At 47.9% G+C, this 24,008-nt stretch overlaps 1 long non-coding RNA gene across 1 annotated transcript; it reads right to left on the reverse strand.

Moving 5' to 3' along the window:
• Positions 1-17,833: 17,833 nt before the first annotated feature.
• Positions 17,834-23,893, reverse strand: LOC123001707 (uncharacterized). The gene is made up of 3 exons (XR_006410898.3): positions 23,827-23,893; positions 21,997-22,116; positions 17,834-17,934 (listed from the first exon to the last, which is right to left on the reverse strand). It is a non-coding gene; the product is annotated as an uncharacterized LOC123001707 (long non-coding RNA).
• Positions 23,894-24,008: the final 115 nt, after the last annotated feature.

Genomic DNA, 24,008 nt, shown 5'->3' on the forward strand with positions numbered 1-24,008 from the left:
GGAAAATTAGGGGTCCAGTTTCTGCAACGGTCAACTAATTCTGGAAACCTTTGGAGTCATTTTTTTGGTCTCATGAAGAGGGAAATTGATAGTAGTCTTAATTCATTTAGGGAATACAATCTTCCATTTAGTGGGGGTATCATGCTTTAAGATAATGAGCTTGAGGACTGCATCATTGCATTCTGCTTTTAGAGAGCTTATGGCCCTTTCAGGGAAGAGCTTGCAATAAATAATGGGTGGTAACCAATGAGCTGTCAAAATCAGGGGAGTCATGAAAGGGAAAAGGTGTGAGCAGGAAGCCAAGGATCTCAATAGTGAGGTTGTTGCAGGAGCCAAGAATGTTGATAGTCTAGTTGGAAACCTTTCAAGAAGGTTTACTGAGTAGTGAAGCTAAGCAGAAAGCCAGGCTGGGTAGTGAGGGATCCTAGTAAGACAGGAAGAGGTCCAGAGAAAGGCAGTCATGTGAACAATAATCAAGTCCCTCCACAGTATGGCTTTTGTACGAGGGGCGGGGGTGGGAAATGAGAAGTGTTAATGGTAGGATGTGTTGTACGTGGCCCACTAGGAAGGGAGCGGGGTGCCCATTCGTGGGAATGAATGGCTATCTCCTCTTGCATGTTAGTGTAGACACAGGGGAGGGTCCCTCAGTGAAAGTCATCAGGGAGATGGAATTTGGATTCTTGTTCCCTTTTACATCTTAAAGCCAGGCTTCCCAGCTCCAGCATCCTTTCATTGATGTTATCTGCAAGTGTCTCTATGGGGGTTCGGAGGTAGCAGACTGCCCTGGCTTGCTTCTCCTAATTAGTTAAGTTCTAAAGGCTTCGGTTTGCACTGTGTTGACTTGACCTTTTCTGCAATGGTGTCTCCATGGTGTGGAGTGAGTGTACATTTTCAGAGAGAGGAGTATGTTGTTTGTTTATAGTACATTTTTGGATAAAATCTCTAATTCCTGGTTTTAAGCCGTTTACAAAATTGGTAACAAAGAGCAGCTAGTTATCAAGAGCAAGACTGAATTAGTTCTTCCCAGCATCTTCTAGTCTATGTCTGCAGGGGTGGGCTCACCTTTTTGTCACTGGCAATCTTGTATTGTTGGCCATCAGTTTTTGAGAGAAAACAGTGGGGATGGATTCCAAAGTTCCTCCCCTGGGGTTTTTAGGCCAATTGGCAGTTTTGGCCTATAAACCCCAGGAGTGTTCTGATCTTTTTGGAAGGCCCTGATGAGGCCCATCTGGCTTTTTCAAATCATACTGGGCAGCTTTGCGACCTACCAGCCGCGGCACAAGTTGTTATAAATCAGGAATCACAGGTGAATATGTCCTGAGGACCAGTCTGAATTAATTATAAACCCTTCCCTACTCTTATTGTCTGGAAATTCTTTACCAAGAGCACAGAAATCTGAGTAAGTCCTTGTTCAGGTGGGCATTCAGGTCGGGAGCTTTCCATCATAGATAGGAAGCACCAATAGTACAGGTTATGACGGGGAGTGGGGAGGCAGAGAACTGCTCATGAGAGAGAACACTGAGAGAGACATTCTTAAGTACACTTTGAGATAGACTGGAGGCATCGTCTCATTCGTCAGCCTCCTTGTAGAGCACAAGGAGCTCACCATGGAGGAGGAGACATCTTAAAGCCCTGAAATTTGAGGGCGCCTCTTAGATGGGCCAGTTTTAGGAGAGTCTAGGTGCCTCAAAGAGACCACTGCAGTTCTAAGTGTTTCTCAGTAAAACCCTGTCATTTTTTGAGAAAAGGAACAGAATTGTCATATATAATCAGAGGGGATTTTCAGAAAGGGCTGAGAAGTAGATTCAGAGTTTCCATAGTACCAAGGTTAAACAGAAGCCAGGAAAAGGACAAAACCAAAAGAACACTCAAACCAAGAATCAAACTTAAGTCCCTGCCACGCTACCACAGACAAATGCCTGAAGCTGGGCTCACATGGGATCCCTGGATTGCCAGGTGAGAAAGGAACATGACAGGCTTGAGGGGCTTCAGCCTCTGGGCGGAGAAGCCTGGGTCCAGATGGGCTTCCAGCCCCATCCAATCACAACACCAAACTGTCAAAGACAAAGGACAAGCAGGTAAGTACACTGATTTTATTCAGACTGTTGCAGGAGGGAAAGCACCCCAGATCCAAAGACCAGAGTGTCTCACCAGCGATTCTGTCTAGATATTTTAGGGAGGAGTAGCCAAGCCAGAGGTGGGTCATTTCACAGTTGGGAGGATTTTGTGATCAGAAGGAGTCTGTCTGTCAGCTGAACAAGATAGGTCTACCTTTGTGTCTAGCAAGTTCGGGGGAGCAAACAGTTGAGCTAATCATTTATGAAATGAAGGTAGGAATTTGGAGGGTCTCTGTCTGGCCTTGGAGTCATCCGTAAGTTTTATGGTGGTCACAAGAAAGATTGGACAGCCAGTGTCTTAGTCTTCTAAGGCCGCCATAACAAACCCCACAGACTGGGGGCTGAAACAACAGACATTTATTTCTCACAGTTCTGGAGGCTGGAAGTCTGAGACCAAGGTGTTGTCAGGGTTGGTTCCTTCTGAGGCCTCTCTCCTTGGTGTGTAGATGACCATCTTCTCCCTGTGGACAGCTCATATGGTTGTCCCTCTGTTTATGTCTGTGTCCCGACCTTCTGTTCTTATAAGGACACCAGTCGTTGTGGATTAAGGCCTCATTCTTATGACCTCATTTTAAATTAATCACCTCTTGAAAATCCTATCTCCAAATGCAGTCACATTCTGAGGTACTGGGGATTAGGAATTCAAGACTCCAGCATATGAATTATGAGGGGATATATTCAGCCGATAACAGTGAGTCTTATCTAAGTCAGGTGGGGAAGGATAGCTCTCTGTAGTAAGTCATCTCCCAGAACACAAAAAGGGTGGGAGATTCCAGTCACAAAGTTTGGGGGATTAACCTTCCCTGTTCTTCAGGAGCCCAAGACTCAGGTGACGGTGACGTTCAGCACTATCAGGAAGGAGTCCCTTCCTTTGTTCTGCCCCCCTAAAGCGTCCATTGGCTGATGGGAGAAGTGGGTGTAGAAATGGAGAGGGGCGGCCAACAGAATGCAGAGAAGGAAAACACCATCAGTGGGGCTGACAGTGGGGGGCGATGTGGTGTGAGGTTGACAAAGGAGAGGAGGAAATGAGATCACCAAGCGCAGGAGGCCTGACTCTGAGAGAAGAGATTTTCAGCCATCACCATGAGATGTGGAACCTGGGAGGGTAAGGGGATTTTTTCCCCATGAAGCCTTCACTGTGTTCTGTGTAATACCCAATCCCTCACCGTGTCAGAGCCCCCTCAAGCATTTTTTAGTGAATGTATTCATTACTCTTCACCAGTGGAGCCTGATTTGTGTTCCCCTGTGGTCACCCCCTGCTGAGAAGGGGGGAGCAGGAAGGCTCTGCTCATTGTGTGTGGGTGGGGATCTCTCACCTACCTGCTCTGTGGGCAGGTGTGTCTCATCTCCTTTCCAGACTGTGAGCGCTTTGAACGCGAGGACATTTGCTTCATCCTTCTGTCTCTTTTGTACATAACAGAGGCTTACATATAAGTAACCTCTAGATCCCTTTGAAAATTCTAGAAATTGATCACTTATGAATCAATCTAAACTTTTTTTTTTTTTTTGCACTTAATTATGTTTTCAATCTGTACCGCGTCTTGGGGGCACAGAAGTTCTAATTCTTCCATACCCCACGTGTCCTAAGCAGACTAAAGCTGCCTGACCATATGAACCCTTCTGGATTTCTGATCAGTGGCAGTCTTGAAAGAGAAAGGCAAACAGGCATCTTGCTTTCCCCTTGCACTGCGGATGGGGGCAGCGAGGGGGAGGGGAGAGAGGGGACGGCATTCTCAGGCCCAGGCCCAGGAAAGGGGGCCACCCTAAGAGATCAGCAGGGTCCTGGGCCCAGCCTCATTAGCATATGCCTTCCCAAAGCAGCAGCTCTTTGATGATCTGATTGTAGTGCCCTGTTTGGAAATCTGATGGGAAATGAGACCCAGAAGAGAGAGACCTGGGGGATGACGGCAGTGGGGTTAGGGTGACAAAGCCATCTTCCCACACTGGCCTCCTCCCTTGGACACACACTGGTGGTGAGGCCTCCGGGTGCCCTGCTTCCTGCCACTGCCTCTAGGGGACAAGGGACATGACAGCAAAGCAAAGGCCTGGAAACCACACAGGAGAGAAAGGCCAGACCCAGCATCTGAGTGTGTTTTCTTTTCAGGAGATGGTGCAAAAGTGAGCAGTAATGACTCGCAGTAACTCCTGCCAGGGCCAGGATTCAACAAACGCCCTTCCAGAGGGGGGGCAGCTGGCGGCTGCAGCCTGAGGCCGAGCCGCCGGGCCGTACGACGGTTTGTATAGCTCTGTTTGGCCTGACAGTTCTCCAGCATAGACAAGCTAGGGGACGGATGGTTTTAAGATCCATTTGTGTACCATTAAATCAAACTGCCTGTCTTTCTAAGGGTTTCTGAATTTCCAACTTTCTAAGCCATCATAGGGGAAAAAGAAAAAACAGAAAAATAAATGCAGTTAGAACATAAAGTTTTCCTTGTGCCAATGTCCTCATATCCTCCCCCTGAAAATGACTCCCCTGGGTATTCACCCTCCACCAAAACATTGTGTTGTCTTGTAAAATAAAAATACAGCCAGCAGCGCAAGCAGATGGAGCTGAAAAAGTGAAATGTGGCTTTCCTTTGACACTGGCCAGTCCACAGCCCTGAGAGGAAGCACCGCATCCCACTGAGAACCTGGGTCAACGATGCTCTGAAATCGCTTTAATGAAAGCACCTTGGCACTCATCCCTGTCCAAAAACGTTTTCATTAAGATTCGGCTAAAGTGACGTGCTGGGTCAGCAAACACGACCGTGAAACCAGGACCTGGATGCAAAACACTCTTTCTCCTCTTCGCGTCGCTGTTTGCATCATGGCGTTGACGTTGGTCCTGGCATCTGTCCGCAGCGCAAAAACACGCAACCCGGTCTGGCTGCAGAAGCTGCCTGCATGGGGGGGGGGTGGTTTGCACACAGCCGCACAGCAGCAGGGAAGCGTCCTCTGTCTGCCACTTCCTGCCCCAGCCCAGCTGCCCCAGAGATGCTGAGGGCAAAGGAGCAGCCGCCCCCTTCCCACGCAGGGCTGGCACTCCAGCTGATGACAGCAGGGACACAGGGAGATGAAGCCCAGTTCTTGTGAGCGATGGGGAGAGATCCACGGTGCTTCCAACAGATCCCTGGATTCTGGGCTTCATCTCATTTAAGAGAGACATCTGTGTATTTTGTTCAAAGTAAATAAAATCATGAGATGAGAAAGAGGAAAGAGAAATAGTCATGGTTTAATTCTCTGAAGAGAGCAGCTCTCGGGGTCTGGAAAAGAATCGTCCCCTCTCTGCGGATGTACCGACCACGTGAGCACACTGGGCAGCCGCACAGAACCAGGAGCTGGTGCAGTGGCCGTGCCCTTGAAACTAGCTGCTCTGGGTGACCAGGGCTTTGTCCCCACAGCTGGCAGTCGGTAAGGAGACGGATCCCTATCCAAGTCACTGGCTCTCCCTCTGTTCTGAGACAAGCCTCTCGTTCTCAGCATAAGGCATCATATTTTCCATGTCCCAGAGCTGGGCCTCTTGTCCTAATGGCCCTGCACCCAGCCCACCCCATGGAATTAGAGACTTCTCAATCTCCTAATGATGGCATGAGAGAAATAGGGACCATGGAAGGGGGAGAAAGGCCAGCACACAGCCTAGGGTCAGAGGGCTGGGAATTCCCCCGTGTGATTCAGCCCCTTGACATCTGCTTCTTTGGGGGTCAGAGCACCAGCGGTCAGCCCGTGATTAAACAGACCGGGCCGGGAGGGAGCCACATGTGACAGCCACACGCTTCTCTGCCAATCTCATTTTCAAACAGCTCTGAGCTCCTTTTTAAACCACAAAATGGCTGGAGCCAGTCTGAGGGCTGTTTACTCATCCTGTGCTAAGTTGATGAGCAGCAAAAGGCAGAAAGACGGGCAAAACCCAGCGAGAGTCTTGGAATGAAACACACACCCGCGAACAAATGATGCCTGGGGCTCGTCAAGCAGCGGGTATATCCAAGTGTGCCCTGGCATAGACTCAAGAGCCCCCAGTCGGCAGAAACTCGCAGTGAGGGTGCCGTCTCCCCATGGAGGGTGGACAGGCTCCAGGAGGGTGCAGAGGTCCCCGATGCAGGAGGTGTGGTCGGAATGTCTCCAGGAGCGTAGGGCAGAGGGAAAGGGAGGTTCTTACAGGGAGCCCCTCGGCCGGGCCCAGGACAGGGGGAGGAAGGCGTCCAGGGGGCTCTCACTTCCCACGTCACTTCCCAACGTGGAATCGGGCCATCCACAAACACACGCGGGAATGCAGGGTGGGGCTGGGCACGCGCAGAAAGCCGGGAGCCGCAACACTGCCCAAGGAGATCAAGGGTCAGGAGAGAAGTACTGTAAAAGGTGACACTTACTCAACGGGTTACTTAACACTGAAGCAAACTGGGAGAAAGGTTAGTTTATATCCGAAGCTGTTCTATGCAACTCTTTCACTCCCTCGCTCATTCTATTGGTTTCCACAGACATTTTAACAAGTTCCCTATCTATGCACCTGCGCACGGATAGGACCCCCGAGGAGACAAAGGGAAGGGAAACACGCTTGGTGATTTTACTTCCAGGCTGTGGCTTCCCATCACTGAGAAGTATTTTTTGTTGCCTGATGAGAATAAACGTTGACACGGACATTCAGAAAACAGTCCTCTCGCAGTGAAGTAAGGAATTTGATCTTATTGGAAGATGCTCCCCTCTGACACCCATGGTCCAGGGACCTCATCCAAGCTGGCCCAGCGGCAGCTGCAAAATTCTTGCTGACCTCAGTGCTTCCTTTGTCTCTTCTATTCTTCAGGTTCTGACAAGTGCATGAATTTTCCCGAAATTTTCATGTAACACAAAAGAAACGTTTGTGCCATGGAACTCTGGGGGGGGGGGGGGGGTTGGTTTCTTGCCTGGGGCTTGTGACCTGTCACTTGTATTCATCTGGGGACACCTGCTACTATCACATGGCTGGAGGAGGCCATGGGTGAGGTAGAGGAATGCCCTGGGGCTGAACTCAGGGGACCTGGGTGTCAGCATCTGTCCTGCCACCCCCTGGCTCTTGGTGCCTCAATCTCACTGCTGTGGGAAAAAAGCAGGGAGAAGGGAAGTGTTCGGTGTGGGGTCTCTCGGCCTTGGCACTATTGACGTCTTGTGACAGATGATTCTTTGCTGGGGCTGCTTTGCTGTGCATTGTAGGATGTGTCTGGCAGCATCCCTGGTCTCTACCTACTAGATGCCAGCAGCACTCCCTCCAGCTGCAACAATCAAATATACCTGCAGTTATTGATAGAGGGGAGGATTAACCCCAATCGAAAACCATGGGTATAGACCAGCACTGTCTAAGCCAGAAGCCAGACCTGGTCACTGAGCATCTGAAAGGTGGCTAGCTCCAACTGTGATGCACTGTAAATAGAAAATATATACTGGAATGCAAACAATTTGGTGAAAAACAAAAAAGAATATAAAATATCCCATGAATATTTTTATATTAATATATTTTGATATTTTATAGTGATTCCATATTGCAGTGATAGTATTTTCAATACACTAAGTTACAGAGGATAAAAATCTTAAGCACGGGATGCCTGGGCGGCTCAGTCGGTCAAGCGTCTGCCTTCGGCTCAGGCATGATCCTGGGGTCCTGGGATTGAGGACCTCCCTGCTCAGCGGGGAGTCTGCTTCTCCCTCTCCCTCTGCCTGCCCCTGCTCATGTTCTCTCTCTCTCTCTCTCTCAGATAAACGAATAAAATCTTCAAAAAAAATTATAAGCATGAATTTCACCTTTTTTTTTTTTACTTTTTATAATGTGGCTACTAAAAAAATTGAAAATAATGGCTCAATTTTTGGAGCATTGGATTTCTAGTGTTCAACGCAAGTCTAGAGGCTGCTGGCCATGGCGCTCCCTGATCAGGAGCTCAAGTTCCCTGCGAATGACTTACTACCACAGGAGCAAAGCAATCATTTTCCAGCACTATCTGCTGTTGCAATGGACCAGACGGTTGAGGCGTGACAGAGGAGGGACACGGAAGCCTGTCAGAGAATCTCCGATGCTTGGCCTGAGATGCACTGGAGTCTCTCTCTCTTCCTTGATAAACTAAGCAAAATCTGCAGTGTCAGCATTTAGAGGCAACGCCCTGCTTCATCCCACAAAGGAAGCAGCCCCTGCTTCCACATCCTGCTCTGGTCTGCTGATGGAGGCAACAGACCCGACACCCCCGCAGAAACCCCGGGAAGCCTGCCGCCCCATGGTAAATTTCCGCTTCCACCAACCCCTAGAGGAGCCCGGGGCCCGCATGTTCTCTCTGTAACCAGGAGAGCTGGGTCCTAAAGGAACTGGTGGCCAGCTTAATTATTTGATAAGCCAGCTCTCTTAATTTCCACAGTAGTTATGTTAGCTGGACGTTAGGACTCTCCATTACCTATACATGTGGCCCATAGGAATTTCGCTCTAGAAACTAAGGCCATAAGAAATGTTAATTTCTTAATTTCTATTAAATCAAATGAATTCAACCTTCGCTTCTTGGTACTCTCACTTCTCATCCCAGTTTCTGCAGTTGTTCAAAAGGCAGAGACGGTTCCAGGGTCACAAGCAAAGGAGAACATTCAAGGTGGGTCCCCTCTAGTTTCCCCTTATAATCCCTGACATGTCATTGCAGTGACCCACTGGGTACCTTGAAGAGTCTTCATGCTGCCTGTAGGGAGCCAAGTAGCCATTCCCTCCCAGGTTTGGCCACTTTCATAAGAGCTGGACTGTGACAGCCCAGGACTCAAATTTTTGAGGCTCCTTCTAGAATCCCCAATCCACCAACTTTTCCTAGCCACTGGAAAGCACTCTCTCTGCTCTGCAGCATTCTCCTCTCACTGAAAAACAAAACAAAAACAGAACAAAGAATGCCAGCCTCCATTCCCTCCACCCCCTCCCCCACACTCTGCACACACACCCCATCTTCTGGGAGCTAGCTAGCATTATCTGCTAAGTGACTTCAAGCTTTCAAAACAAACGTCAGAGGGTGGGTTTGGAGTCAGGAAAACTCTACTGTCAGTCTTGCACCACAAACCTCCCAGCAAGATAAGGACCTCAAAGATCTGATTTTCTGGGAATAGAGGCCTTAAGAAAAAGACAACAGACACAATGCAATTAAAATCTATAAATTAAGCCGTTTCCACAAGTGGAGAAAGCAAGGTTCGGCGGGGTCAAGTGACTTGCTCCATATTGCATTTCTGGTAAGTGTCAGAGGAGGGACTCAAACCCAGGACCCCTGACTCCACCTAAATATATCATGTCCTGCCCTCCCTCCTCCGTGCTTTATCCCCAGAGTACGAGGGAGCGTGCGAGGAGATCTGCCAGCAATTTGTAATCATATGCTGATGACCCTACGGAGGGGCAGCTGGACCTCCAGCTTCCCATCTCTATTCCTAGAAACACTGTCCTCTAAGGTCATTCTAACGATTATGTGCTTACCACACTCCAGCTGACCAAGTTAGAACATGCTTCCCTTACTTCCTTGAGCATAGCTGGGATTCTCTGGAACACTTAAACAAGACTTTGTTAAGAGCTGATGGGGCGCCCGACTGGCTCAGTTGGTGGAACACGCGACTCTTGGTCTCAGGGTCGTGAGTTCAAGCCCCATGTTGGGCATAGAGTTTACTTAAAATAAATAAAGAAATAAAGGCAGACTTAAAAAAAAAAAAGTTGAGGTTAACACAGAGCTAATTAGATCATCTGATTTACAGAATGTTTCTCCCAGCTCTCTACAGAAAGAATTTAAAAAATAAAAATAAAAAAGGAAATTATTCAGTGAAACCCATAGGTGCTTCCGAGATTCTACAAATATGTGATTCCAACTGCAGGTTTTTGGTTGTTTTTTTTTTTATTTCAATTGGGTCATTGTGGATGGAAGGGGTCATTAGAAAAGCCAGTTTAGAGGAAGTGTGGAAATGCAGAGGTATATTATCTTATGCAGTGGTTACCAGCCATGGTAATTGGATGGCTGATCAAAGTTCTCTATCATAAAATTATAGAATCAATCTTAAAATTGGAATGGATGTTTGCCATGTGAGTGGCCCATGTCGTGGGTTGTGCAGGAATATTCACTTGGGTATCTGCTTCTCCAGGCTGTGAAGTCTGATAAGGCAGTAAAAACAGAGAATGGTGGCTTATGTCCTCACAAGGGACCAGACTCACAGACCCTATAAATGGGTCCAGCAAAGGTTTCTATTGAGTTTTAAGGAAGAAATGCACTGCCTCACTCAATACTCTGACACAATGCTACATCGATAAAAAGAACGGAGGAGCTCCCTATAAAAAACATAGCTTAAGATATGAGAGAATATGCAATACAAGCAAATAAAAAGCAAGGACACTGTCACTCCTTACAACACTGGGGGCCCGTTAGAAAATTATATCAGTAAAAACTGAGTTTCACAAACACAAGGTTGAATGAAAAAAGCCAGACAAAAGAGTGTGTCTTGAACAGTCCTATGTATATAAAGTTTAAAATGGGCAAAACCAGCTGTGAGCAACAGTCTGGAGGTTCCCCCCAAAATTAAAAATGGAGTTATCACATGACCCAACAATTCCACTTTGGGGTGTAGATCCGAAAGATTGGAAGCAGGGTCTCGAAGAGGTACTTTACCCTCACGTTTATGACGGCACCATTCACAATAGACTGAAAAGGTGGCAGCTACCCAAGTGCTCATCCGTGGACGAGCGATACACCAAGTGTGGTCTATGCGCACAGTGCGATCTTATTCAGCCTTGGAAAGGAAGGAAGCTCTGACACAGGCGACAACATGGGTGGACCTTGAGGACATCATGCTGAGTGACCTAAGCCCATCAACAAAGTAAATACTGTACGATTCCACTCGTATGAAGGTCCTAGAGTGGCCAAAATGTAGAGCAGAGAGTCGAAGGGAGGCTGCCAGGGGCTGGGGGCCGGGGGGTGGGGGGCAGGGAACAGGGGATGGGGCAGCGTTTCAGTTTTGCAGGATGAAGACAGTTCTGGAGACGGACGGCGGTGATGGCAGCGTGGCCACGTGAAAGTACAGGATGCCCCTGACCTGGACACGTAAACATGGTGAAGATGATAAGGTTTTTGTCTTGTGCCTTTTACCACGATTAACAGTGTTTCTTTAAAAAGAGGGAAGAAAGAGAAAAACCAGGCAAAACGAAACCATGGTGTGAGATACGGGCTCATGCTGGAAAAGGGGACACAGGGCGGGCTCCTGGGCGCTGCCGTGCTCTGTTTCTTGATCGAAGTGCCGGTCATACGAGGTGTTTTCAATTTGTGAACTTATAGCAAATTATACCTTTAGGCCTTTGGAACTTTTCTTAACTTTTCTTAAGCTTGTTACACTTAAATTAAAAGTTTAAAAAATTTATGTTAACAAAAATAAAAACCCGACTATACGAGAAAGGCCACAAAAACGCCAAGATAGTGTAAAGTCTGTAATAACATAGGATAGACCAACTATGAGCTTTTGCTCACATTTTGTACAATCATAGCTTCTGGAGCTCCCAAGTTTATGAAGTAACTTCTATTTTTGCTTTCATTGCCATTTCTGTGAATGGCCAAGTCCACCCGATGAAAATCAGATTTGTTTTTTTTCAGGAGTCCCTACCCCCAAAGTCTGCTTGGCAAAATCCAGGCTTAGTCAGGCAGTCAGAGTGAAAAATGACTAGGGTGTGTGGGGAGCTCGTGGTGTGAGCTTTGTAGGGATTAGGTAAATCACAGGTGCACGCCTACCTAAACCAGCCAGCGGCTCACTCATTAATCAGGTGCTTACCAGGCGGGCGCTCCAAGTTCCCCTCTCGGCCTGGCAGGCTGGTGGCTTTGGACGGGTTCCCAGTTTGGGGCTCCCCTGCAAGGTCCCCTTTTCCACTCCAGCCAAAACTTCTCCCTGCAGGTATCCAGACCATAAGCCCAAGGTTCTGTCAGATTCTATTCACCACTGGATTCCCCAGGCAAAGTGGACTTCTCAGGTTTCCCCTCCCTGGTCTTTTTTTTTTCTTTTTCTTTTTTTTCACACTTTCTCCAACGTCTGCTCCCCCGCACTGTTCTCACGGCTCAGGTTGTGATCTGAACTGGTTTCTCTATAAGACTGCCCAGATGTCCACTCTCTGCTTCCTCGCCTTTCTCCCAAAGCTTTTATTTGTACTTTTATCCCAAGTTCTTTCATTTACTGAAACGTAAGTCCAGATAAGACATAGAGGGCTCACAGAAGCCAATTTTACATTTCATTTCCTTTCGGGCCTTTTAATCCAGTCTTTTAAAAAATAATAATATTTATGTTTTACAATACGCTGAACACGAAACTCTTGAAATAATGCTTACAACATCTTCATTCACCAAGGAGGATGCCGGGGCTCAGAGAAGTCTTTTGCCTCTGGTCCTGCAAAGTGGGTCAACAAAGCCGAGATGCAGGCCTGCCTGGGTTTGGCATGCGACTCTATTATACCGGGTGTGCTTGGAGCCTCACCTACATTCCGATGAGTCGAGGTCCTACTCTTGAGTGCTTCTGCCATTTTCCCCTAGGAAACGCCAAGACACTTGGAATTCGCTGACTTCCTCCAACCGCTGTTAGAACATTAACAGGGAATCATGGAATGTCAAGGATTTAAAGGCCTCTTAGAGGTCTTTTGGTCACACCCTTTTGTGTTAAACATCATCTCTAAGCCCAGGGCCCTCCGTTGACCTTCGATTTTACCCAAATAAAACCAGAGAGCAGATGTGTGCAGCTCAGCAGGAACCAGGCTTTGGGGAAACGTTTCTCCGGAGTTGGCACTGGCTTTCTAGAAGATGTTCTGAAAGCGGAAAGTGAATAACTGCTGAACAAGGCAGAGAAACATCTTCCCAGCCACACCATACCATCTTTAAGTTGGGGGAAGGGGGGCGGGGGGGTTGGCAATAAAACAAACCAAATCTTGAGGTTGAAGAGAATAACTTGAAGTTATCTCCAACCCAGCTCTGTTCCCCGGAGGAAGCCAGCAGGAAGAGCTAGCTTTACCCTTTACGTGCCAGGCCCTTAATGCTCGGGAGCAGGACCAGCTATCTCTGACAGGCCCTCATCGGATCATATGAGGCCCTTTAGAAAGCTACTGCCCATGTCTGGGGCTGAGTCAGCACCATCAGGCACCCAGAGACAAATAGGCCAAAATCTCAGGTCAGTTCTTTCAGATGAGGGGACCCTTCTTATTTTTATGTTTTAGAATTGCTCTGGATTCTCAGAAGGGAGGAAAAAACTCCATTCTCTACAGTTGAGTGGGGGAAAGGTTTATTTCCTAATTACAGACAAGTCTGTGCAACCGGAGAGCCAAATAAAATTTTTAAGAAATGTTAAGTGCTTCTTTTCCATTTCTGCAAGGGAGTGAAAATGGTCTACCTGCTTACATGTCACATGAAAGCCCAGAGCCCGTTAACTCACAGCTCCATCCTACCTTCTCCACTTTCTGGTCTCCTCACCCCTGGACAGGGCAGGGGAGAGCCACGGTGTGCCCCCACTAGCCAGCTGCAGTTCCCCAGGACTTCATGCATCATCTCTGTGACCACCACCCCCAGTCTAAGAAAAGCCAGAGAAGCCCAGAGCTGCACTCCCTTTCACACTAAGTCTCCCCTCCCCCCCCCCCCAGAAGCTCCACTGTAGACAACAGTCTAAACTTGTGAACACTAACTTTTGCACTGCTTCCTGCCAAGCAGCAGAGCTCATAACACGATGCTTCACTTTGGCCAGATTTGGGCCTATTGGAAGGAAATAGCGAGTTCCTCTTTTAGCTGCTTTCCATCACTTCTAGAGACAAGCTTCCCAGCTACCAAAACAAAATGTTTCCCAGTTTTTCCTCCCACACCTATGAACCTTGTTCCTTGATGAAGGCCCAGATTCCCCTCGAAACAGAACTGGACTAGGTCCAACCGATTTCTTCAGCTTCTTCAAACATTAACTCAACAGACAGGATTCCAAGGGTTTGTGTGTTCTCCCTCCCTTTCTTTCTGGCCTTTGAGTTGGTTCTCGAGGCTCCGCCGGGGAAGTCTGAGGGGCCTATCGCAGCATGCAGCCCGTCCGAGGGGCAGGAGAAGGAAGCCCCTCGGCGCTCACAGCTGACCCGTGCTGTGCTTGTCTCTCCGGGCACAGTGAGAAGCCTGCAAGGGAGCAGGTGGAAAGGACGGGCGATCCTTTTTTCGGCTGCTAGGTGAGGTTGGTCCAAGGAGCGCTCCTGGACGAGAAGAGTCGTTATTCTGTCTCTGGCAGTGAAACGTTGGAGCCTTTCGCTCCCAGCCAGACATACCGAAGCTGCCTGACTTTTGACATTCCCCATCTCCCCCCACCCCTGCCAAGAGCAAAGACCGGTTCTTTGAGCTGTCTGTAGGGAAAGAGCCAGCTTCCTTGGAAGGAGACTTGCTGGGGACCCTCCACGAAGGCCCCTGGAGGCTGTTCCCAACCTCCCAACCGAGCCTGAAGACTTAAGAGGCAGGAGCCGTTAGGGGGCGGCATATGCCAGCTCATAACTCAGAGCAGCTTCTTTCTGCAATTACAGGGCGCCTCCAAGAGCACCAGCACTAGGGTTCCAGCGTCAGTGGAAAAACAAGTTCGAAAGACACGAGAGGAGGGGCGGGGTGGGAGACAGAGAAACATCCCTCCAAGCCCAAAGCCGTGGCAGTGAAACACCACTCTTGAAAGAGCCAGGCTGCATGTCCTGGCACCTGCTGGGGATCTAAAACTACAAAGATACAGGCTTCTGAGAGAAGCCGACACCTCCTGCCCCATTAGACTGCGTTTGACGGGCTCCTGGCCTCCAGGCAGAGAATCCAGCATGAGTGCCCAGAGCTGAGAACAGAGCAGGGTGTGGGGGGACTCAGGCGAGATGCCCCTTGTCCCTTCGCTCTTCAGCCTTCTGGAATGAGAGGACAAAGGAGCTCCTTGATGCTGACAGACACTAGGGGACATGCTGGGTTTTACAAGGAAGTATGAAACCCGATCTCACCGATCGGGATATATCATCTTTGCCTGTCTCTGAGGTGACCCAGTTCTGCGACCAGCACTTGGCTCTGAACAGACGTGTATCACGCTCCCAGCTCACAAGCTCGGGCCTTGCCAGAGACAGAAGAACGTGGCAACCTTCCACAAGACAAATGCGAGCTGGCACCTGGGCCAACGCCTCCTGTAAGAGCAGCTCCACATCTCAAAAGGCTCCGGGCAACAAGGATTGGCCTTCGTCCCTCCTCCCACAGCACACCTTTCTGATTCACCAAGGGTCCCACCCAGGGGGAGAGCTCGGGCATGCTGGAAAGAAAGAACGTAGAGCTGTGGAGTGGGCCTTGCCTGCGTCCAGGTCCCCAGAGGCAGAGAGCCGAGGGGGCTTGTGCAGTCTTACTCATTTCTTCGGGATGCCATGGAATTTGGAGACCTTGGAATGACTGTGCCCCCAAAGGAGGGCAGATTCGAGTGTTGAGCTGAAGGTCACAGGTGACCAAACGCCCAGCACGGAGCTCTCACTATGTTCACGGACTTCAGGGTCCTCACTCCCGTCTCTTCCCCATGTCCACACATCCCCCCACCCCACCCCCAGACTCCCTTTCATTTCCTCTCCTCGCTGAGATCCATCCACCCTGGCCCCAGAATGCCAGGTGTGTCCCTCACTAGTCCCTACACTGTAGTTCCATCTGATGCTATGCCTGACATTTCCCTCGGGAGAGATTACGAACATTCACGAACAGTTTGTTCTCAAATCCTGCCCACCGAAAGCCAGGCTCAGGATCCGAGCAGGCAGGGTAGCAAGACTGACGGTGCCAGGAACTCTGAGTGCCCCCAGTTCTGTATGCTTGACCATTGGGGTCTGCCTCTGGGCCTTCCTCCACCCTCTTCATTCAATCCAGGGGTTTCAAGTGAAAAGGACGAGGGAGCCTCCACACTGGGGACATGCTAATTATAGAAGTAACACTCACAATCTAGAATAGAATGCACTTGGAACTGAATGGGGAACTTCACGTTGCTGGGAGGGCTTCCAATTTCCAACAGTGTCGGGCTAGGTATTCAGACTCACTTTCCCACTAAAAACAACATCAAGAGCTGAATAAAACGTAAAAGATCTCCAAGTCTTTCTGTTTTACTTCTTCAACATGGAGAAGTAGAATAGTGGCCGTTGGTGCAGGGAATGGTGACGGTCAACCCTTCCTCTCTGATCATATCAGCATCAGAAACAAACTTATTGATGCTGTAATTCAAACGTTAAACTGGTACTTGCAATTTCCATAAAATTGCTTTTACGGATTATAAGAAAAAAAGTATTAAGCCAGAAAAAAATTACGTTGTTTGAAGGTTAGTGTGATTCGTTTGTTTAAGACTAAGTCCACCAACCTAAAGAAGACAGCTCTGTTCTAATCCTTCAGGGGCTCCTCTTGTATGCCTCGCTGCTATACCGGAGAACACTACGGAAACCACCTGCCCTTATTCGCAACCAATGGAGGAAACCATTCAACTCCACTCCAACCCCCATCCCACGTCTGTATTAAACTATCAGTACATATTCTCTTGACTTTAAATATGAGGTTTTTAGTCCCACTCACCACTGAAGCCTTATTCTAGACCATCTGTCTAGATTTGGGTCACATTCTTCACCTCCCTAAGCCTGTTTCCTCAACTCTAAAATGGTAGTAATTATAGCAAGTACCTCATACTGTTGTAAGGATTAAATAAGATAACGTAGATGAATAATCGGGCACCACAGACCCAGCGAATCCGTGTTAGTTATTACTATTGTTATTAGCATTAGTAACAACCAGAAGAGGTTATCACCGGCAGCTTGTTCAAGCAAGCATCCAATGTCTGAAACTCTTCTGAAGCATTCCACCAAGCGCTTGAACTTTTCCAGTGACAGGGACATACTTCCGCATAAAGCAATCCAGTTCATCTTTGGACACCCTTGACTGATCCGAAGTTCCTTCCTCATATGTTGAAAATGAAGTCCAGGGGGGGCGCCTGGATGGCACAGCGGTTAAGCGTCTGCCTTCGGCTCAGGGCGTGATCCCGGCGTTATGGGATCGAGCCCCACATCAGGCTCCTCCGCTATGAGCCTGCTTCTTCCTCTCCCACTCCCCCTGCTTGTGTTCCCTCTCTCGCTGGCTGTCTCTCTCTGTCAAATAAATAAATAAAATATTTTAAAAAAAATGTTTAAAAAAAATTAAAAAATAAAAATAAAATAAAATAAAATAAAAAGAAAATGAAGTCCAGGGCACCTGGGTGGCTCACTTGATTGAGTATCTGCCTTCAGCTTGGGTCCTGGTCTCAGGGTCCTGGGATCAGCCTGTGTCAGGCCCCCTGCCCAGTGGGGAGTCTGCTTCTTCCTCTCCCGCTGCCCTCCCCCACCTCATTTTCTCTCTCTCTCTCTCTCTCAAATAAATAAATAAGTAGTATTTTTAAAAAAAGAAGAAGAAGAAGAGAAAAAAGCAAATCAAGTCCAACTCCAGGGACGTAGTCCTCCTATTTGGAGAAAAGTCTACTCTCTCTTCCTCGATATTTGAATATCGTTGTCACATCTCTTTTTTCACCTCCCTATGCATCCCTATCTCTTTCAACCCTTCTGGCACAGTGTGGTTTCAAGTCCCTCACCATCCCAGTTGCCCTTGGCAAACGTGGATGGTGGCTGTTTCCCTCTTAAGTGTGATGCCGACCAGCACATCTCCCTCCAGACCCTCAGCTTCTCTGATGCAACCTTGCCCCACTGAGCATTTGTGAGGGAAGGTTCACACCTACTGGCAGCTGCTTCTTACTCTGCTTTGGCTGAAACCGTTTTAAATCTTCTTCACTGCTCCAGCCACATCTCCCCATCCTGGTCTTGGGCCATTCATTTTCTTACCTGAGTGAAAAAAGTGACATATTTTCTTCTTAGATTCGGCCCATCCTCAAGCCTTCCAAAACATGTTCAGGTCTTGTTAAGCAGCCAACGAATTTGGTAGAGTGACCTTTATGACTTCATGTGGGTGATATGATGAAAGCATTGGGCAAGATGCAGCTGGGGAGCCCTCTCTTTTTTGGGGGGGGTGCAGCTCTAATATTGTGAACCTTCCCCATCAGTTATCTCCCCCAGGCCATCTTGCCCCACTGCCTTCTGTCTCCGAACTATTTTTCTGCCCATTCTAGGCCTTCTACATGAGTGGTAAGGAGGACATCAAAAACCTTTGGGAGAAGGGGGAGGGAAACATTCACAGGAGGAAGGAAGAAAAAGAAAAAACTGAAGCACACAAGCGCAGTAGAACGACGACAATAACAACAAAAGTGAGCAAAACAGGGATAATAAAGAAGAAAAAACAACTTAAGACAAATAACTGGCTAAGTTAAAAAGAGAAGAGGGAGAAAATGTTGGAGGAAGTAGATACAGACTAACAAAGAATTTTAAGTGCAGCCACTATGGAAAACAATATGAAGCTTCCTTAAAAAATTAAAAATAGAACTAACACATGACCCAGCAGCCCCACTTCTGGGTGTATACCCAAAGGAAATAACTTAGGTTCACAACGACTTATCTGCATCCTCATGATTGATTCACGATAGGCAAGATTTGGAAATAACCTAAGTGCCCTTTGGCAGATGAACGGATAAAGAAAAGGTGATCCATACGGGTGATGAAATATGATCCAGCCTTTAAAAAGAAGGAGATCCAGGGGCTCCTGGGGGGCTCAGTTGGTTAAGTGTCTGCCTTCAGCTCGGGTCATGATCTCAGGGTCCTGGGATCAAGCCCTGTGTCAGGGTCCCCGCTCAGCGGGGAGCCTGTTTCTCCCTCTTCCTCTGCCCCTCTACCCCATTCATGTTCTCTCTCTCACATAAATAATAAATAAAGTCTTAACAAAAAAAAAGGAAGACAAAGAAAGAGATCCTGCCTCTTGCAACAACACGGATGGACCTAGAGGACACTGTGCTACGTGAGAAGTAAGCCAGACAGACAGAGAGACATGCTACACGATCTCATTTATATGTGGAACGTAAAAGAGTCAAATTCGTAGAAGCAGAGAGTACAACGGTGGTTGCCAGGGGCAGGGGGAAGGTGGAAACGGGGTGATGTTGGTCAGTTATGCAAGATGAGTAAGTTCCAGAGATAAGTTCTAGAGATCTAATGCACAGCATGCCGGTTATAGTTAACCGTACTTGAAAGTTGCAAAGAGGAGAGGTCTCAAATGAAATCTTCACACTATCCACTCACACACACGATGGTAACTACGTAAAGGTGGTAGATACGTTCATTAGCTTGACTGTGGTGATCTTTTCACAATACATACATGTATATATACCTTAACTATACACAGTTTTTATATGTCAACGATGTCTCCATAAAGCTGTTTAAAAAAAGAATTTTAAAAATGACAAGCAGAAAGCGCAGTGTAATAAGACCAGCAAAATGGCAACGAGGAAGGGAAGCAGAAAAGGCAGAACGATGCCAGTAATAGGGCCACTGAAGCAGCCAGGGCTGCCAGACCGAGACGTCCTCCAGGCCCGCCCTCCCGCGCAGAGATGGGAGCTGAGCACCAGCTTTCCGTGCGTGCTACCAGCGTGGCTGATGGTGACCCCCTTCAGACAGAGGCAAGAGCTTCCCCGCCACACCACATTTCGATCTAAGCACACTGGCTGCACAGAAGCACGTTTGCACGTCCCGAAGGTCTTTGGGCATAGGAAATAGACACATCAGTCTTTGCTGAAAACAACCTCCTGGGAAGGAGGGCCTGGAGTGAAAATCAGCCTGGGAAACAAATCTTGATCCTACTACATTGTCTAACTCGGCCCAAACCCTGCACCTCGTCTTGTCTGAGGCTCTCCAAACATTTGTGGAATGCAGGTTTTCGCTAGTTGCTTACTAAACGGACAGGTTCGCCTTGGAAGCAGAGCTCCCCATGTTCTGTGAACCAGCCCCAACCATCGGGGGTGGATCTTAGCCCCGTGCCACATTCAGTATCCAGAAATGCACTCAGGCCTATCTGCCTGCCCCTTGTGCGGGCATTTCATGTCTGTCGGGATCAGTTTCTTCCTCTGGAAAACAGAAAGGAACGGGATGATAACGGTAACACATTTATTCTCATGAGATTTTTGTTGCTCTGTGAGAGAGCGAGGCTGTTTCCTAATACGTACACCACTCGTTAGGTCATACCCACCGAAGTTTGATATACTTGCTAGATCTTCCCCTCAGGTCTGTAAAACCAACCAAAATAAGATGGTATTACAGGGCACCAAATGCTCAGAAGACATTTCTTTAGGGCAATACTTCCGCAATATTTGTGTGTGCAACACAGAGCAAAAAACACGTGCTACATCTTTATCCAGCACAGACGCACACACATGCACGTGTTGTTGAAATAAACATTTTGTGAAACGATATTCCACTGACTATGGGAGGGACACAAGCTCTGGCATTTTCTACTCTGTTTCATTGTTTAAGTACTGGACGTAACTTATTCTCACGTGACAATTCGCAGCTTGAAAAACATTGAGTAGGGGGCTTCCAAATAGAGATGACAGATCGAATATACACATGGATCACGCCTCCCTTCAGAGATCCTATTAAAATGGTCATAAAGGAACAAAATCGCATGAACCCGTGAGGACAAAGAGCACAGAGAGGGATATCAGCAGATAGGAGAACTTAAACAAGTTTTTAGAAGACAGATCGTCGGGTTTCCATCACAGTGAATGGCAGAAAAACCCACGTTGCTACAGTGGACATTTTGGTTGCCTACCAATAGCGCTTGCCTTATTACCCCTCTAATAGGGTTCAGATTTTATCTAAAATCCCCACATTCTACTGAAAAGCCATAGTTGGCAGAGAAGACCAACTTCATTTTCAGTTCCGGGGCATAGATCTCGATTAGTGTAGGGCGATTATATTAATTTTATTCCCCTTGTGGAGTGATTTGTTTCGGAAGGGGCATAACACCTAATCTGGGACGTAGGGCCATGAAGGAAAGTCTGCCAAGGGAAAGGACTGGAACTTCCCAGGAGGGGAAAACCAGGTAATACACAAAGAAATAAGAATAAAAATGGTTTTGGACAGCAAGTACAACATTGGATGCTAGAAGAATAATCAATGACTTCAAAATTCTAAGAGAAAACCATTTTCTTTTTTTTTTTTTTTAAGATTTTATGTATTTATTTGACAGAGAGACAGGCAGCCAGTGAGAGAGGGAACACAAGCAGGGGGAGTGGAAGAGGAAGAAGCAGGCTCCCAGCAGATCAGGGAGCCAGATGCGGGGCTCGATCCCAGGATCCTGGGATCACACCCTGGGCCGAAGGCAGACGTTTAATGACTGAGCCACCCAGGCGCCCTGAGAAAACCATTTTCTCTCTTGAATTCTGTAATCTACCAAACTACTATTGACTAGTAGTCAATAGAAGCAGAAGTAGAAGCATTTTTAGACATTCAAGGATTAGGAAAATTATCTCTTGTGCACCTTTTCCTGGGACTAATAGTTGATGGGTTTCAGGGGAAGAAAAGAATAAAAATGCAGAATAAGACAGGATAGGGATCTACGAAGCAGTGACCCCAATCAGTAGGGTCGGAAAGACGCCAAGTATGCTGCAGGTCTCGAGAATAACCAGTCCAGTGGGAGCAGAAAGATGGAAAGATCCAGGAGAAAAACAATTAGGCTTGACAGAGTAGATAATGTGGCAGATCTAGCGACAAAGCGATAATCAGGAAGAAGTTAGAGATATAATATTAATGATTTATTGCTGCATGACAAATTACCCTAAGACTTACAGATAATAAGCATTTATTATCTCACAGGTTCTGAGGGTCAGAAATCTGGGAGCAGCTTAGCTGAGAGATTCTGGCTCAGATCTCTGCTGAGGTCGCAGGCAAGATGTCAGCTGGGGCTCTGGTTGGCCGCAAGCATGACTGGGACTATGGGCTCAGCTTCCAGCACGGTTCACTCACACAGCTGTCGGAGAAGGCCTCAGTTCTTGATGGCTGTGGGCAATAGGCCTCAGTCTCTTTCCGCATGGCCCTGTCCATAAGGTTGATCACGTGGCCTCACAACACGGCAACTAGTTTTCCCTAGAGCAAGCAATCCGTGAGAAAGACCAAGGAGGAGGATGTAATGCTTTTTATGACCTAGTCTCAGAAGTCACATGCCATCACTTCCAGCATATTCTATTAGTTAGAAGAAATTCACTGAGTACAGCCCACACACACCACAAGTGTTCTCCATATTGAAGGGAAGAGGGTCCAAGGCGTTTGGCCATATTTTTAAACTGCCACAGATACGTCTATTTAAAAAGCACACAAGCAATGAATGAGACAAATAGGTAACGAAAAGGAATTCAAAAGGCCACAGAAAAATATAATCATAACACACTACTCAGATTTGCTATAAACAATATTGATAGCCTTGGTTGTATAAACAGTGATTACTGATTTAATTAAAAACACCGTTATAGCTACATGAGGAGAATGGGGTGAGATGAATTGGAGAGAGTAAGAAGGTTGCCTTCGCATTAATCCTAAGAGGAAGTCAACAGGCCTGACCTATAATTGACAAATCAAGACTAGCACTGTAATCAAGACAGTGTGGTATTGGCAAAAGAATAAACAAAGGCCTTAGGACCCCGACCCCTCTTCGAATCCCCATACACATCCCTCTTTCTTACACCCAGATGGCCCTGATGGAGGCAACTTTGGACCATCTGTGCCAGAGACACCTCGGTCTGCCATCCACCTGGGCCCAGCAAGCAGTGCCGAGGAGGTCCCCTCCTGGACCCTGCTCATCTCCCTCAGTCCCAACAGCTGACTTCAGATGCTGTCATCAAGCCCACCCTTGTCATCCCCTACAACAGGTGGCCTTGCCACCTATTTAAGAGCAAAAGTAGGGCTCACGAGGCATGAATTCCCAGGATGTTGGCTCACCCCTACCCTTACCTCCTCCCCAGGCTCAAAGGATGAGTCCTGCCCTTCCTGCCCTGCCGGTGGCTTGCCTGCAGGCAGACCCCATCTGCCCTCCTTCCTAGAGAACCCCTCCCTGTTTTCTCATCCTCCCCCTTCCCTTATCCCCTGCTCTCATCAGCCAGATTCTTCCCAATTAAAACCAAAATGGTAATCAACACAAACGACAACATGTTCTACTGGCCATAGCAGGAATCACGCGAACTGTCCCCCAGGTGGGGCCATGACACCAAGCTGACTTTCACTGAGGGACGGGGGTGAATCATGAAGGCAAAGGGGTGAGGCTGGATTTGAAGAGTCCGCCTTCTTTTGGTGTGTTACTCCCTGGTCTTTTCCTGGCACTCCTAACCTCCCTCCAGACACACCTCTAGAGAAACAAGTCTTCTTCTTGAAGCGGATCCCGTGACAAACCCTCACTCCAACCTCCAGCAAAACCAAGCAAACAGAAACAAGCTGACCAAACTCCTCCTCCACCCTGTGGGCTCCCTCTCCTTTTGCCCTCTGTCTCTGTCTTGGCCAAATTCTCGCAGAGCAGCTTCACCTAGTGTCTTTGTTGTCATCACTTCCTTGCCCCTGTAGGCTGGCTTCCGCCCCCTCCTCCCCCCAGCTCTTATTAAAGTCACCAGTCACTGCTGGATTTCCAAATCCAATGGGCACTTTTCTTCTCATCTTAATAACCATCTGCACTGTGATGACGCATCATTCTTCCTTCTTGGAATTTGCTTCTCCCTGACTTCCATAACCCTTTCACCCCTGGCTCTTGCCCCACGCCCCCCAACAATGACCTTGCCTTCTTAGTTTCAAGAGCTCATTTACTGTTCTTACCTGTTGGATCTTCCCCAGGGCTCCCTGCTAGTTGTCTCTGTGTCTCACTGTACACATTCCTATGAACACTCTGACCTTCTACACGATTTCATATTCCCCACGTACCCTCATGGCTCCCCAGCTTGTATTTTGTCCCAGTTATCTGCAACAAGCCTCCCAAAAGGGGATGAAGTCTGAGGCTC

This window comes from Ursus arctos, unplaced genomic scaffold (genome assembly GCF_023065955.2).
Source record: "Ursus arctos isolate Adak ecotype North America unplaced genomic scaffold, UrsArc2.0 scaffold_31, whole genome shotgun sequence".
Lineage (NCBI taxonomy): Eukaryota > Metazoa > Chordata > Mammalia > Carnivora > Ursidae > Ursus > Ursus arctos.